The sequence below is a fragment of the Lissotriton helveticus genome, chromosome 2_1, assembly GCF_964261635.1.
Source record: "Lissotriton helveticus chromosome 2_1, aLisHel1.1, whole genome shotgun sequence".
NCBI classification, from domain to species: domain Eukaryota; kingdom Metazoa; phylum Chordata; class Amphibia; order Caudata; family Salamandridae; genus Lissotriton; species Lissotriton helveticus.
Window position 1 is genome coordinate 1,181,528,122 of NC_136059.1, and position 13,762 is coordinate 1,181,541,883.

General features: G+C 50.7%; 1 protein-coding gene across 6 annotated transcripts in view; it reads left to right on the forward strand.

Annotated features, from left to right (window-relative positions):
* Window positions 1-13,762, forward strand: part of USO1 (USO1 vesicle transport factor) — a 515,242-nt gene that overhangs the window by 249,465 nt on the left and 252,015 nt on the right. The window lies entirely within an intron of this gene.

Below are 13,762 nucleotides of genomic sequence, written 5' to 3' on the forward strand. Positions count from 1 at the left end.
GTCTGAAGGATTGCAGAACTTGCCTGCAATCCTGTTGCTGATGTTCAGTGAGGCTGCCACAAAAGACAACACCATCAACTGACCCATCATCAGGATTCTGAGTGAGCAGGTCTGGGAGAGGGTCACTCTCTTCCTCCTGTCCCTCATCTGTGGCCATGAGCAAGCTCATGTCCTTCCTGTCAACATATGCCTTGAGCCTGTTAACATGGAGCACTCTGAGAGGGCTCCTGGGAGTTCCAAGGTCCACCAAGTAGGTAACCTCTCCCTTTTGCTCAATGATGGTGTGGGGCCCAGACCATTTGTCTTTCAGAGCTGCTGGAGCCACTGGCTCCAGCACCCACACCTTCTGTCCTGGCTGGTACACAGTCAGAACAGCCTTTTGGTCATGCCAAGCTTTTTGAAGTTCTTGGCTGGCCTCAAGGTTTTTGGATGCCTTTTCCATATACTCAGCCATCCTGGAGCGGAGACCAAGTACATAGTCCACTATGTTGGTTGCAGGCTTTTTGAGAGGTCTCTCCCATCCTTCCTTCACCAAACACAGGGGTCCTCTTACAGGATGCCCATACAGAAGCTCAAAAGGGCTGTAGCCAACCCCCTTCTGTGGGACCTCTCTGTAAGCAAACAAGAGGCAGGGGATCAGGACATCCCATCTTCTCCTAAGAGGTTCAGGTAGTCCATGAATCATCCCTTTCAGGGTCCTGTTGAATCTCTCAACAAGCCCATTGCATTGTGGATGATAGGGTGTGGTGAACTTGTAGTTCACACCACACTCTTTCCACATGGCAGTCAGATATCCTGACATGAAGTTTGTACCTCTGTCAGAAACGACCTCCTTAGGGAAACCCACTCTGGAGAACACTCCAACTAGGGCTCTTGCCACTACAGGGGCTGTAGTGGTCCTAAGGGGAATAGCTTCAGGATACCTGGTGGCATGGTCCACCACCCCCAGTATAAACTTGTGTCCTGATGCTGTCTGGGGTTCCATTGGACCAACAATGTCAATCCCCACTCTTTCAAAGGGAACTCCCACCACAGGTAGTGGTATGAGGGGGGCCTTTGTTGTGCCACCTGACTTACCACTGGCTTGGCAAGTGACACATGAGCGACAAAACTCCTTGGTATTCTCATTCATATGGGGCCAGTGAAAGTGTGAGACAAGCCTGTCCCAAGTCTTTGTCTGACCTAAATGACCTGCAAGGGGAATCTCATGGGCCAAGGTGAGAAGGAAACCTCTCAGAGACAAGGGGATGACCAGCCTCCTGGTTGCACCAGGCTTGGGGTCTCTTGACTCAGAGTACAGGAGTCCATCTTCCCAGTATACCCTGTGGGCACCTGTGGCATTCCCTGCAGCCTCAGCAGCAGCCTGCTGTCTGAGGGGTTCAAGGGAAGGGCAGCTCATCTGTTCCTTCCCCAGGTCTGCTCTGGAGGGTCCCCCTGAGCCCAGAAACTCAACTTGATCAAGTTCAAGCTCTTTAGGCTCAGTTTCCCTCAGTTCTTCTAGATCAGCCTCCTCAGAGACTTGATCCTCAACCTGGGGCAAGGGGGAAGGCAAAGCCTTACCCTTACTGCTCTTCTTCTTGGAAGGTGTCTGGTCCATAATTTCAGGATCCAGCACCTGTTCAGTGGGGCATCTTCTGGCCTGTGACCTAGTCACAGCAAGCACATGTGCTGGCAAGCCTAACATCTCCATGTGAGTCCTCTGCTCCACTTCTGACCATTGTGATGACTCCAAATCATTGCCCAACAAACAATCAACTGGGAGGTCTGAACTGACTACAACTTTCTTTTGTCCCTTCACTCCACCCCAGGAGAAAGCCACAATTGCCACACTATGACTAGTAGTGACATTGCTGGCATTGGTCACCAGGAAATCAGTACCTGGCATGATCTGTCCAGGGTCCACAAAGTTAGGTGTCACCATGGTGACACTCGCACAAGTGTCCCTATAGGCCTGAGCCATTTTGCCATTTATCAAAGGTGTCTGCCTGTATTTGCCCAAAGTATTGGGACTTATTTCAGGGGACATATCCATATCCCCTGTACAGACAAGGACAGCCTGAGTGAGTGTGCCAACTAAGTTGTCAGACCCCTCAGTACCCAAGGTTAACCCAACTAATGCCTTGGGAGGTACACTACCACTACTGACTGTACTAGGGGGTGCAGTTGCTTTAGGAGCTGTAGTGGCAGGAGTTTGTCCTCCTCTTTTGGTGCACTCACTAAACCAGTGAGATTTACTTTTGCAGTACTGGCACCACCTTTTTGACTGGCCTTCTTGAGTCTTCTTCTTCTGGGAAGCCTGACCCCCACCCTCTTTGGTTTGTTGGGGACCTGGTGAAGACTTCTGGTCATTTTGCTCATTCTTAACATTACCCTTCTGGTCTGCTTTCTTCTGACCACCCTGGTTCTGGTTCTGGTTCTGCTTGATCCTTGTCCTGACCCATTTGTCTGCCTTCTTTCCCAATTCTTGGGGAGAGGTCAGATCTGAATCAACAATGTGCTGGTGCAGCAACTGGTTCTGACAATTGTTTAAAATTTGTTCTCTCATCATTAGATTATACAATCCTGTGTAATCTGTAACCTTGCTACCCAGCAACCAGCCCTCCAAAGCCTTAGTGGCACAATCCACGAAATCAGACCAGTCCTGAGACTGAGTTTTCTGGGTGTCTCTGAACAGCAACCTGTACTGCTCAGTGGTTAAACCAAACCCATCAACCAGTGTATTCTTCAGGACCTGGTAATTGTTAGCATCCTCTACTCTTGTAGTGAGGAGCTTATCTCTACCTTTACCATCAAAGGAGAGCCACAGTATAGCTGCCCACTGACTCTGGGGAATGCCCTGCACAGTGCAGGCCCTCTCCAGAGCAGCCATCCATTTCTGGATATCATCCCCTTGCTTAAAGGGGGGCACTATCTTAGTCAGGTGTTTAGTATCTAAACCCTTCTCTCTATCTCTTGGGAGATTGCTGCCACCAGTGGGTGCTAACCCACTCATCTGCTGCTCTCTAGCAAAGGCAAGCTTTTCTTTGGCCAGGGCAAGTTCTTCCCTTTCAATCCTCAGTTCAGCTTGTCTCATCCTAGCTTCATGCTCCCTTCTCTGAGGGGAAGTAAATCTCCTCTGTGGAGGATTCCTTCTCCCCTGAGAAGAGGCATTAGAGTGCAGAGATCTATTGGAGTCCCTAGAAAGAGATCTATCTCTCCTAACTCCAAGGTTAGGCCCACTTCGGGTTAGTACTGGGGGTCCCCCAGATCCTAGCCCAAGTAAGTCTAAGTTGGTCCTGGTTAGCCTTCTGACTACCTCAAGACCTTTGTCTACCTCATCCCCAGAGAGTTCCTCTTGATCATCCTCCTCAACTGCTGAATCAGTGTTGGGGAGGTCTGGATCCCCAGAGGTTCCCTCTAAGGCTGGCATGTTCTCATGTAATTGAGAAAGCTTTCTGGCATCATATGTCTCTAAGAGACCTATCAGAAAGGGAATGGTGGGGTTAGACCCCTGCTTCAGTTTCCTGGAGACACAGATTTGTCTCATCTCCTGGAAACTGAGAGCTGCATATCTTGAAGTGACCTGTGGAGGGTCAACACTGACCAGGGGAGTCTCAGTAGAGTCTCCCTGGGTAGACATGCTTTTCTAGTGAGGTGTAAGTGGTGCACTTACCTACACTATATGTTTGCCTACTGATCCCTTGCTAGAGTTGTAGTTTAGGGTGTGCTAGGCCCTAGGAGCTACAACAGCTGGTTCAGTAGAACTCAGAGTATTCTAAGCTAAGTTATATGTACCTTTAGTACTTATGTGATCTTTCACAAGATATTCTTAGGGCATGTGTGGTAAAACAACAGCAATCTCAAATCCCAACCGCTGCTCACCAATGTGAGAAGTTGGCCTGATGTGCAGTGTTCACTATTCTAGTGATCACTATATATCAGTCCAAACAACCCTTATTGATGATTGGTTGTAAATCAACCTTATAGACCAGCTATCCTAGTAGCATGGATACGAGCAGTCTAAGGCTAAGACTCTAGAGGGCGTGTTAAGCCAGCTGTTTTACCATCACATTACCCCTTGAACACCCAGTGAAAGGACACCACACAAGTTGTTATGAAAATAAACAGTGTATTTATTTATAACAAGACTACCCTGGCTCTTTATGAGACAGGGAGCTAAGCACACAACAAAACTCTTACGAAAATACTTAAGTTAGCACGTTATACACAAATGCCCGAGGGGCACGAAAAACCATATACTCTAAAAGTGGAATGCGAATTACTAGCGGGTAAGTAACAGTTCTAATAGGCTTTGGAATCGCTAGGACTGGACTAGGGAATCGTTAGATTACTACTAGGAGGCCCAGGGGACTCGGGTGCAGAGTGTGCACTCTCACGCGGGATGCGGGACAAAGTCTATGGAAGCTAGAATTCACAAAGTTAGTGTTCACGGGCGAACCCGACCTGGTAGGAAGAAAACGACAGTGGATCCTGACCCTAGGACAGTGAGGCTATGCTGGGACACCGGAGTGCCGAAGTTACCTAGCCCAGGGGCTGCAGCTGCATAGGTCTGAAAAGACGTCGGGGATCTCGTTGCCGGACCAGGAGCCTGGAAGGAAGAAGTTGCTGGCAGGCGACCAGTGAAGGAAAGTTCGATGGATCCAAGCCTGGATCAAGGAAGAAGAAAACCTGAAAGCAGAGGGGACCAAGTTCTTGAATCACTAGCCAGTGATTAAGTGGGCACCAGGATGGCACCGGCGAAGTCACCGCAGTCAGGTGAGTGGGCGCTGCTGGGCTCTGCAGTCTCTCGGACCAGGAGGCGTTGTCGGCGACCAGGATGGAGGTGCGAGCTGTCCCACGAAGGTTCTTGCTGTCGACGTCGCTGGACCCAGGATTGGGCAACAAGTCTTGGCAAATGCAAGGCCCACGCGGTGGACCTAAAATGGCGTCTTGGGCGGACCAGGAGGGTCCAGGGTACTTCTCCGATGGAGGGAAGCAAGGGCCAGTCTGGAGCAACCAGACCAGCAGCAGGAATGTCGTCGGGCGTCGCCAGGAAGGCCACAAGCCAGCGGGCTAGTAGCCAAACAACGCGGTGAGCAGTAAAAAGCAGAAGGGCCCCACGCAGATCGTGGAGATGCTGGGGGGCTGCTCTTCGGTGCTGGAGCTGCTCAGGGTGGGGGCTTCTCGGACCCCAAAGCACTCACCAGGAATTCACTCGGCGGGCTTGCTGGAAAGAAGTCGTGCAGTCTTGCAGATGGCCGGTCCCTTGAGGTCTCGTCGCACCCACGGTTCTCAGCTGGGCTGTAGAGGCGGGTAGAGGTCAGAGGTGCCAGGGAAGCCGGTTCTCGTCGAGCTGGGCAGTCGGATTCCGGAGGAAGGACTTGCAGCAGACCGCAGTGTTCTTTAGATGGTGCCTGCGGATGCAGGGTGACTACTCCTTAGTCACAAGGGAGAAATCTTAGGAAGAAGTCTTGAGTTCCTTTCGTGGAAAGTAGTTTCAGGATTCAAAGATGATCTGATTTGGAAGGGGGCCAGTCTCTACCTTTATCTGGGAAAAGGGGGCTGGCACGCGACTAAGTCCTGCCCTATGGGTGGGACCAGGAGGGGGGTGGTTACACCCACTTCCTTGGCGGGCTTTTCCCCAGGCCAGGGGCTGGAGTGCCCCTGGAACTGGTTCCAGCCAGCCTATGCACAGTGAGCACCGGGGTGCCACGTGCAGTCACCTTCCTCTAAAGCCCTGCCTACCTACAATACACAAAACCCTGTCTGGGACGGTGCTGGCACCGCCCCTGGCAGGAAACCCTTTGTCCTTATCTCCTGCTCTGGGAGGACTCCCAGCAGCAGGAGGGCAGACTTGTGTCTCGGTGGCAGCATCCATTTTGTGGAAGCTGAGGCTCTGTTTGACTTTTAACCGGGTTATAGGTTACATGCATGTCGTGTCCCTCTAGAAGGGTGGAATGCTAACCCCGTCGCCAGAATTGGCGAGGGGTTAGTATTCCAATTCGTATGACACCTTACTCGACATGTTTTGATAAAGCGATACCAGAGTTGGCATTTAACCGCGAGGATTATAATGCACTTAAGAGTATATGGTATGCGATATCATGGAAACGGCTAAGGGATGGATCCCGAAAGCCGCAGACAGGCTCAGCTCATGCCAGAGCACCATCTCACACGATTCCAAGCACTCTGCCTTCAGGATTGTTAAGGCCTGCCATAGGAGTGACTGATAGGAGATCTGTGTGTCCATTTTAGGGTTAGATATAGGTATACTATATCTAAAGCAAAGGGTGAGTACACCACCTTGCCCCAGCTGTCGTGCAGCCAGTTGTGTCAGTTTTAGTTAGTCAATCCAGGGGTGGCATAATACATGCTTCAGCCCCTGGGAGACTTCTGGGTGCACCTCAGCCCTGGGTACAGGGACTTGGAGAGGGCCCAGTGCCAATTCAGTACCTGAGTACAATTTGGATAGAGAGAACAGCTAGGCTGTGGGTCTGATTAGCAGGCCCACAGCCAGGGAAAGTCGTAAACCAGTGCAGCAAAAAGCAAAAATCTGGGTGATCATAGGATTGCAGACCCTACTCTCCTACATGACCCCCCCCCCCCCCAAACTTTGGGACAATAAACTAACCTTGACCAGGTGAGTCTTCTTGCTCTAAGTGGAAATACCTGGAGAGCCCATCAGCATTGCTGTGATCAGTCCCAGGTCTATGCTCCACTGTAAAATCCATCCCCTGTAGGGAAATGGACCACCTAAGCAGTTTGGGGTTTTCACCCTTCATCTGATTTAGCCACAAGAGGGGCTTATGGTCTGTCTGAATGGTGAAGTGAGTGCCAAACAAGTAGGCCCTCAGCTTCTTCAGGGCCCAGACCACAGCAAAGGCCTCCCTCTCAATAGCTGACCAATTTTTCTCTCCGGGTGTCAACCTTCTACTAATGAAAGCAATAGGCTGATCATTACCATCAAAATTCAGTTGAGACAGAACAGCTCCCACACCCAACTCAGAAGCATCTGTTTGGACAATGAATGGCTTGGAGTAATCTGGACTCTTGAGGATAGGTGCTGTGCACATGGCCTGCTTTAGGTCATTGAATGCTTTCTGACAGCTTGCTGTCCACTGAACTTTCTTTGGCATCTTTTTGCTTGTCAGGTCATTAAGGGGGGTCACTATGGACCCATAATTTCTGACAAACTTCCTATAGTACCCAGTCAGGCCCAAGAAAGCTCGAACCTGAGTCTGGGTGATTGGAGGAGTCCAGTCCTTGATGGCCTGTATCTTACTCTCCAGTGGCTGAACCTGGCCTCCACCGACAAGGTGGCCCAGGTATACAACCTGTGTCTGCCCTATCTGGCACTTTGTGGCCTTGATAGTGAGGCCTGCCTTTTGCAGAGCCTCTAACACTTTCCTCAGGTGGACCAGGTGATCCTCCCAGGTGGAGCTAAAGACAGCAACATCGTCCAGATATGCTGCACAGAAGTCATCCAGCCCAGTGAGGACTTGATTCACCAACCTTTGGAAGGTGGCAGGTGCATTTTTCAGTCCAAAGGGCATTACCACAAATTGATAATGCCCTCCAGGGGTAGAAAATGCTGTCTTGGGTTTGGCTTCCTCAGCTAACCTGATTTGCCAATATCCAGCTGTCAAATCAAATGTGCTTAAGAAGTTGGCAGAAGCCAATCTATCTATAAGCTCATCTGCTCTTGGTATTGGGTGGGCATCAGTCTTAGTGACTGCATTGAGGCCTCTGTAGTCTACGCAAAACCTCATCTCTCTCTTACCACCCTGGGTGTGAGGCTTTGGCACTAGAACTACTGGGCTAGCCCAAGGGCTATCTGAGGGCTCAATGACTCCCAGTTCCAACATTTTCTGCACTTCAGTTTTGATGCAGTCTCTAACATGATCAGGCTGTCTGTAGATTTTACTCTTGACAGGCAGACTGTCTCCAGTGTCAACATCATGGGTACACCAATCAGTTTGGCTGGGTGTCAGAGAGAACATATGTCTGAAGGATTGCAGAACTTGCCTGCAATCCTGTTGCTGATGTTCAGTGAGGCTGCCACAAAAGACAACACCATCAACTGACCCATCATCAGGATTCTGAGTGAGCAGGTCTGGGAGAGGGTCACTCTCTTCCTCCTGTCCCTCATCTGTGGCCATGAGCAAGCTCATGTCCTTCCTGTCAACATATGCCTTGAGCCTGTTAACATGGAGCACTCTGAGAGGGCTCCTGGGAGTTCCAAGGTCCACCAAGTAGGTAACCTCTCCTTTTTGCTCAATGATGGTGTGGGGCCCAGACCATTTGTCTTTCAGAGCTGCTGGAGCCACTGGCTCCAGCACCCACACCTTCTGTCCTGGCTGGTACACAGTCAGAACAGCCTTTTGGTCATGCCAAGCTTTTTGAAGTTCTTGGCTGGCCTCAAGGTTTTTGGATGCCTTTTCCATATACTCAGCCATCCTGGAGCGGAGACCAAGTACATAGTCCACTATGTTGGTTGCAGGCTTTTTGAGAGGTCTCTCCCATCCTTCCTTCACCAAACACAGGGGTCCTCTTACAGGATGCCCATACAGAAGCTCAAAAGGGCTGTAGCCAACCCCCTTCTGTGGGACCTCTCTGTAAGCAAACAAGAGGCAGGGGATCAGGACATCCCATCTTCTCCTAAGAGGTTCAGGTAGTCCATGAATCATCCCTTTCAGGGTCCTGTTGAATCTCTCAACAAGCCCATTGCATTGTGGATGATAGGGTGTGGTGAACTTGTAGTTCACACCACACTCTTTCCACATGGCAGTCAGATATCCTGACATGAAGTTTGTACCTCTGTCAGAAACGACCTCCTTAGGGAAACCCACTCTGGAGAACACTCCAACTAGGGCTCTTGCCACTACAGGGGCTGTAGTGGTCCTAAGGGGAATAGCTTCAGGATACCTGGTGGCATGGTCCACCACCCCCAGTATAAACTTGTGTCCTGATGCTGTCTGGGGTTCCATTGGACCAACAATGTCAATCCCCACTCTTTCAAAGGGAACTCCCACCACAGGTAGTGGTATGAGGGGGGCCTTTGTTGTGCCACCTGACTTACCACTGGCTTGGCAAGTGACACATGAGCGACAAAACTCCTTGGTATTCTCATTCATATGGGGCCAGTGAAAGTGTGAGACAAGCCTGTCCCAAGTCTTTGTCTGACCTAAATGACCTGCAAGGGGAATCTCATGGGCCAAGGTGAGAAGGAAACCTCTCAGAGACAAGGGGATGACCAGCCTCCTGGTTGCACCAGGCTTGGGGTCTCTTGACTCAGAGTACAGGAGTCCATCTTCCCAGTATACCCTGTGGGCACCTGTGGCATTCCCTGCAGCCTCAGCAGCAGCCTGCTGTCTGAGGGGTTCAAGGGAAGGGCAGCTCATCTGTTCCTTCCCCAGGTCTGCTCTGGAGGGTCCCCCTGAGCCCAGAAACTCAACTTGATCAAGTTCAAGCTCTTTAGGCTCAGTTTCCCTCAGTTCTTCTAGATCAGCCTCCTCAGAGACTTGATCCTCAACCTGGGGCAAGGGGGAAGGCAAAGCCTTACCCTTACTGCTCTTCTTCTTGGAAGGTGTCTGGTCCATAATTTCAGGATCCAGCACCTGTTCAGTGGGGCATCTTCTGGCCTGTGACCTAGTCACAGCAAGCACATGTGCTGGCAAGCCTAACATCTCCATGTGAGTCCTCTGCTCCACTTCTGACCATTGTGATGACTCCAAATCATTGCCCAACAAACAATCAACTGGGAGGTCTGAACTGACTACAACTTTCTTTTGTCCCTTCACTCCACCCCAGGAGAAAGCCACAATTGCCACACTATGACTAGTAGTGACATTGCTGGCATTGGTCACCAGGAAATCAGTACCTGGCATGATCTGTCCAGGGTCCACAAAGTTAGGTGTCACCATGGTGACACTCGCACAAGTGTCCCTATAGGCCTGAGCCATTTTGCCATTTATCAAAGGTGTCTGCCTGTATTTGCCCAAAGTATTGGGACTTATTTCAGGGGACATATCCATATCCCCTGTACAGACAAGGACAGCCTGAGTGAGTGTGCCAACTAAGTTGTCAGACCCCTCAGTACCCAAGGTTAACCCAACTAATGCCTTGGGAGGTACACTACCACTACTGACTGTACTAGGGGGTGCAGTTGCTTTAGGAGCTGTAGTGGCAGGAGTTTGTCCTCCTCTTTTGGTGCACTCACTAAACCAGTGAGATTTACTTTTGCAGTACTGGCACCACCTTTTTGACTGGCCTTCTTGAGTCTTCTTCTTCTGGGAAGCCTGACCCCCACCCTCTTTGGTTTGTTGGGGACCTGGTGAAGACTTCTGGTCATTTTGCTCATTCTTAACATTACCCTTCTGGTCTGCTTTCTTCTGACCACCCTGGTTCTGGTTCTGGTTCTGCTTGATCCTTGTCCTGACCCATTTGTCTGCCTTCTTTCCCAATTCTTGGGGAGAGGTCAGATCTGAATCAACAATGTGCTGGTGCAGCAACTGGTTCTGACAATTGTTTAAAATTTGTTCTCTCATCATTAGATTATACAATCCTGTGTAATCTGTAACCTTGTTACCCAGCAACCAGCCCTCCAAAGCCTTAGTGGCACAATCCACGAAATCAGACCAGTCCTGAGACTGAGTTTTCTGGGTGTCTCTGAACAGCAACCTGTACTGCTCAGTGGTTAAACCAAACCCATCAACCAGTGTATTCTTCAGGACCTGGTAATTGTTAGCATCCTCTACTCTTGTAGTGAGGAGCTTATCTCTACCTTTACCATCAAAGGAGAGCCACAGTATAGCTGCCCACTGACTCTGGGGAATGCCCTGCACAGTGCAGGCCCTCTCCAGAGCAGCCATCCATTTCTGGATATCATCCCCTTGCTTAAAGGGGGGCACTATCTTAGTCAGGTGTTTAGTATCTAAACCCTTCTCTCTATCTCTTGGGAGATTGCTGCCACCAGTGGGTGCTAACCCACTCATCTGCTGCTCTCTAGCAAAGGCAAGCTTTTCTTTGGCCAGGGCAAGTTCTTCCCTTTCAATCCTCAGTTCAGCTTGTCTCATCCTAGCTTCATGCTCCCTTCTCTGAGGGGAAGTAAATCTCCTCTGTGGAGGATTCCTTCTCCCCTGAGAAGAGGCATTAGAGTGCAGAGATCTATTGGAGTCCCTAGAAAGAGATCTATCTCTCCTAACTCCAAGGTTAGGCCCACTTCGGGTTAGTACTGGGGGTCCCCCAGATCCTAGCCCAAGTAAGTCTAAGTTGGTCCTGGTTAGCCTTCTGACTACCTCAAGACCTTTGTCTACCTCATCCCCAGAGAGTTCCTCTTGATCATCCTCCTCAACTGCTGAATCAGTGTTGGGGAGGTCTGGATCCCCAGAGGTTCCCTCTAAGGCTGGCATGTTCTCATGTAATTGAGAAAGCTTTCTGGCATCATATGTCTCTAAGAGACCTATCAGAAAGGGAATGGTGGGGTTAGACCCCTGCTTCAGTTTCCTGGAGACACAGATTTGTCTCATCTCCTGGAAACTGAGAGCTGCATATCTTGAAGTGACCTGTGGAGGGTCAACACTGACCAGGGGAGTCTCAGTAGAGTCTCCCTGGGTAGACATGCTTTTCTAGTGAGGTGTAAGTGGTGCACTTACCTACACTATATGTTTGCCTACTGATCCCTTGCTAGAGTTGTAGTTTAGGGTGTGCTAGGCCCTAGGAGCTACAACAGCTGGTTCAGTAGAACTCAGAGTATTCTAAGCTAAGTTATATGTACCTTTAGTACTTATGTGATCTTTCACAAGATATTCTTAGGGCATGTGTGGTAAAACAACAGCAAGCTCAAATCCCAACCGCTGCTCACCAATGTGAGAAGTTGGCCTGATGTGCAGTGTTCACTATTCTAGTGATCACTATATATCAGTCCAAACAACCCTTATTGATGATTGGTTGTAAATCAACCTTATAGACCAGCTATCCTAGTAGCATGGATACGAGCAGTCTAAGGCTAAGACTCTAGAGGGCGTGTTAAGCCAGCTGTTTTACCATCACATTACCCCTTGAACACCCAGTGAAAGGACACCACACAAGTTGTTATGAAAATAAACAGTGTATTTATTTATAACAAGACTACCCTGGCTCTTTATGAGACAGGGAGCTAAGCACACAACAAAACTCTTACGAAAATACTTAAGTTAGCACGTTATACACAAATGCCCGAGGGGCACGAAAAACCATATACTCTAAAAGTGGAATGCGAATTACTAGCGGGTAAGTAACAGTTCTAATAGGCTTTGGAATCGCTAGGACTGGACTAGGGAATCGTTAGATTACTACTAGGAGGCCCAGGGGACTCGGGTGCAGAGTGTGCACTCTCACGCGCGATGCGGGACAAAGTCTATGGAAGCTAGAATTCACAAAGTTAGTGTTCACGGGCGAACCCGACCTGGTAGGAAGAAAACGACAGTGGATCCTGACCCTAGGACAGTGAGGCTATGCTGGGACACCGGAGTGCCGAAGTTACCTAGCCCAGGGGCTGCAGCTGCATAGGTCTGAAAAGACGTCGGGGATCTCGTTGCCGGACCAGGAGCCTGGAAGGAAGAAGTTGCTGGCAGGCGACCAGTGAAGGAAAGTTCGATGGATCCAAGCCTGGATCAAGGAAGAAGAAAACCTGAAAGCAGAGGGGACCAAGTTCTTGAATCACTAGCCAGTGATTAAGTGGGCACCAGGATGGCACCGGGCGAAGTCACCGCAGTCAGGTGAGTGGGCGCTGCTGGGCTCTGCAGTCTCTCGGACCAGGAGGCGTTGTCGGCGACCAGGATGGAGGTGCGAGCTGTCCCACGAAGGTTCTTGCTGTCGACGTCGCTGGACCCAGGATTGGGCAACAAGTCTTGGCAAATGCAAGGCCCACGCGGTGGACCTAAAATGGCGTCTTGGGCGGACCAGGAGGGTCCAGGGTACTTCTCCGATGGAGGGAAGCAAGGGCCAGTCTGGAGCAACCAGACCAGCAGCAGGAATGTCGTCGGGCGTCGTCAGGAAGGCCACAAGCCAGCGGGCTAGTAGCCAAACAACGCGGTGAGCAGTAAAAAGCAGAAGGGCCCCGCGCAGATCGTGGAGATGCTGGGGGGCTGCTCTTCGGTGCTGGAGCTGCTCAGGGTGGGGGCTTCTCGGACCCCAAAGCACTCACCAGGAATTCACTCGGCGGGCTTGCTGGAAAGAAGTCGTGCAGTCTTGCAGATGGCCGGTCCCTTGAGGTCTCGTCGCACCCACGGTTCTCAGCTGGGCTGTAGAGGCGGGTAGAGGTCAGAGGTGCCAGGGAAGCCGGTTCTCGTCGAGCTGGGCAGTCGGATTCCGGAGGAAGGACTTGCAGCAGACCGCAGTGTTCTTTAGATGGTGCCTGCGGATGCAGGGTGACTACTCCTTAGTCACAAGGGAGAAATCTTAGGAAGAAGTCTTGAGTTCCTTTCGTGGAAAGTAGTTTCAGGATTCAAAGATGATCTGATTTGGAAGGGGGCCAGTCTCTACCTTTATCTGGGAATAGGGGGCTGGCACGCGACTAAGTCCTGCCCTATGGGTGGGACCAGGAGGGGGGTGGTTACACCCACTTCCTTGGCGGGCTTTTCCCCAGGCCAGGGGCTGGAGTGCCCCTGGAACTGGTTCCAGCCAGCCTATGCACAGTGAGCACCGGGGTGCCACGTGCAGTCACCTTCCTCTAAAGCCCTGCCTACCTACAATACACAAAACCCTGTCTGGGACGGTGCTGGCACCGCCCCTGGCAGGAAAC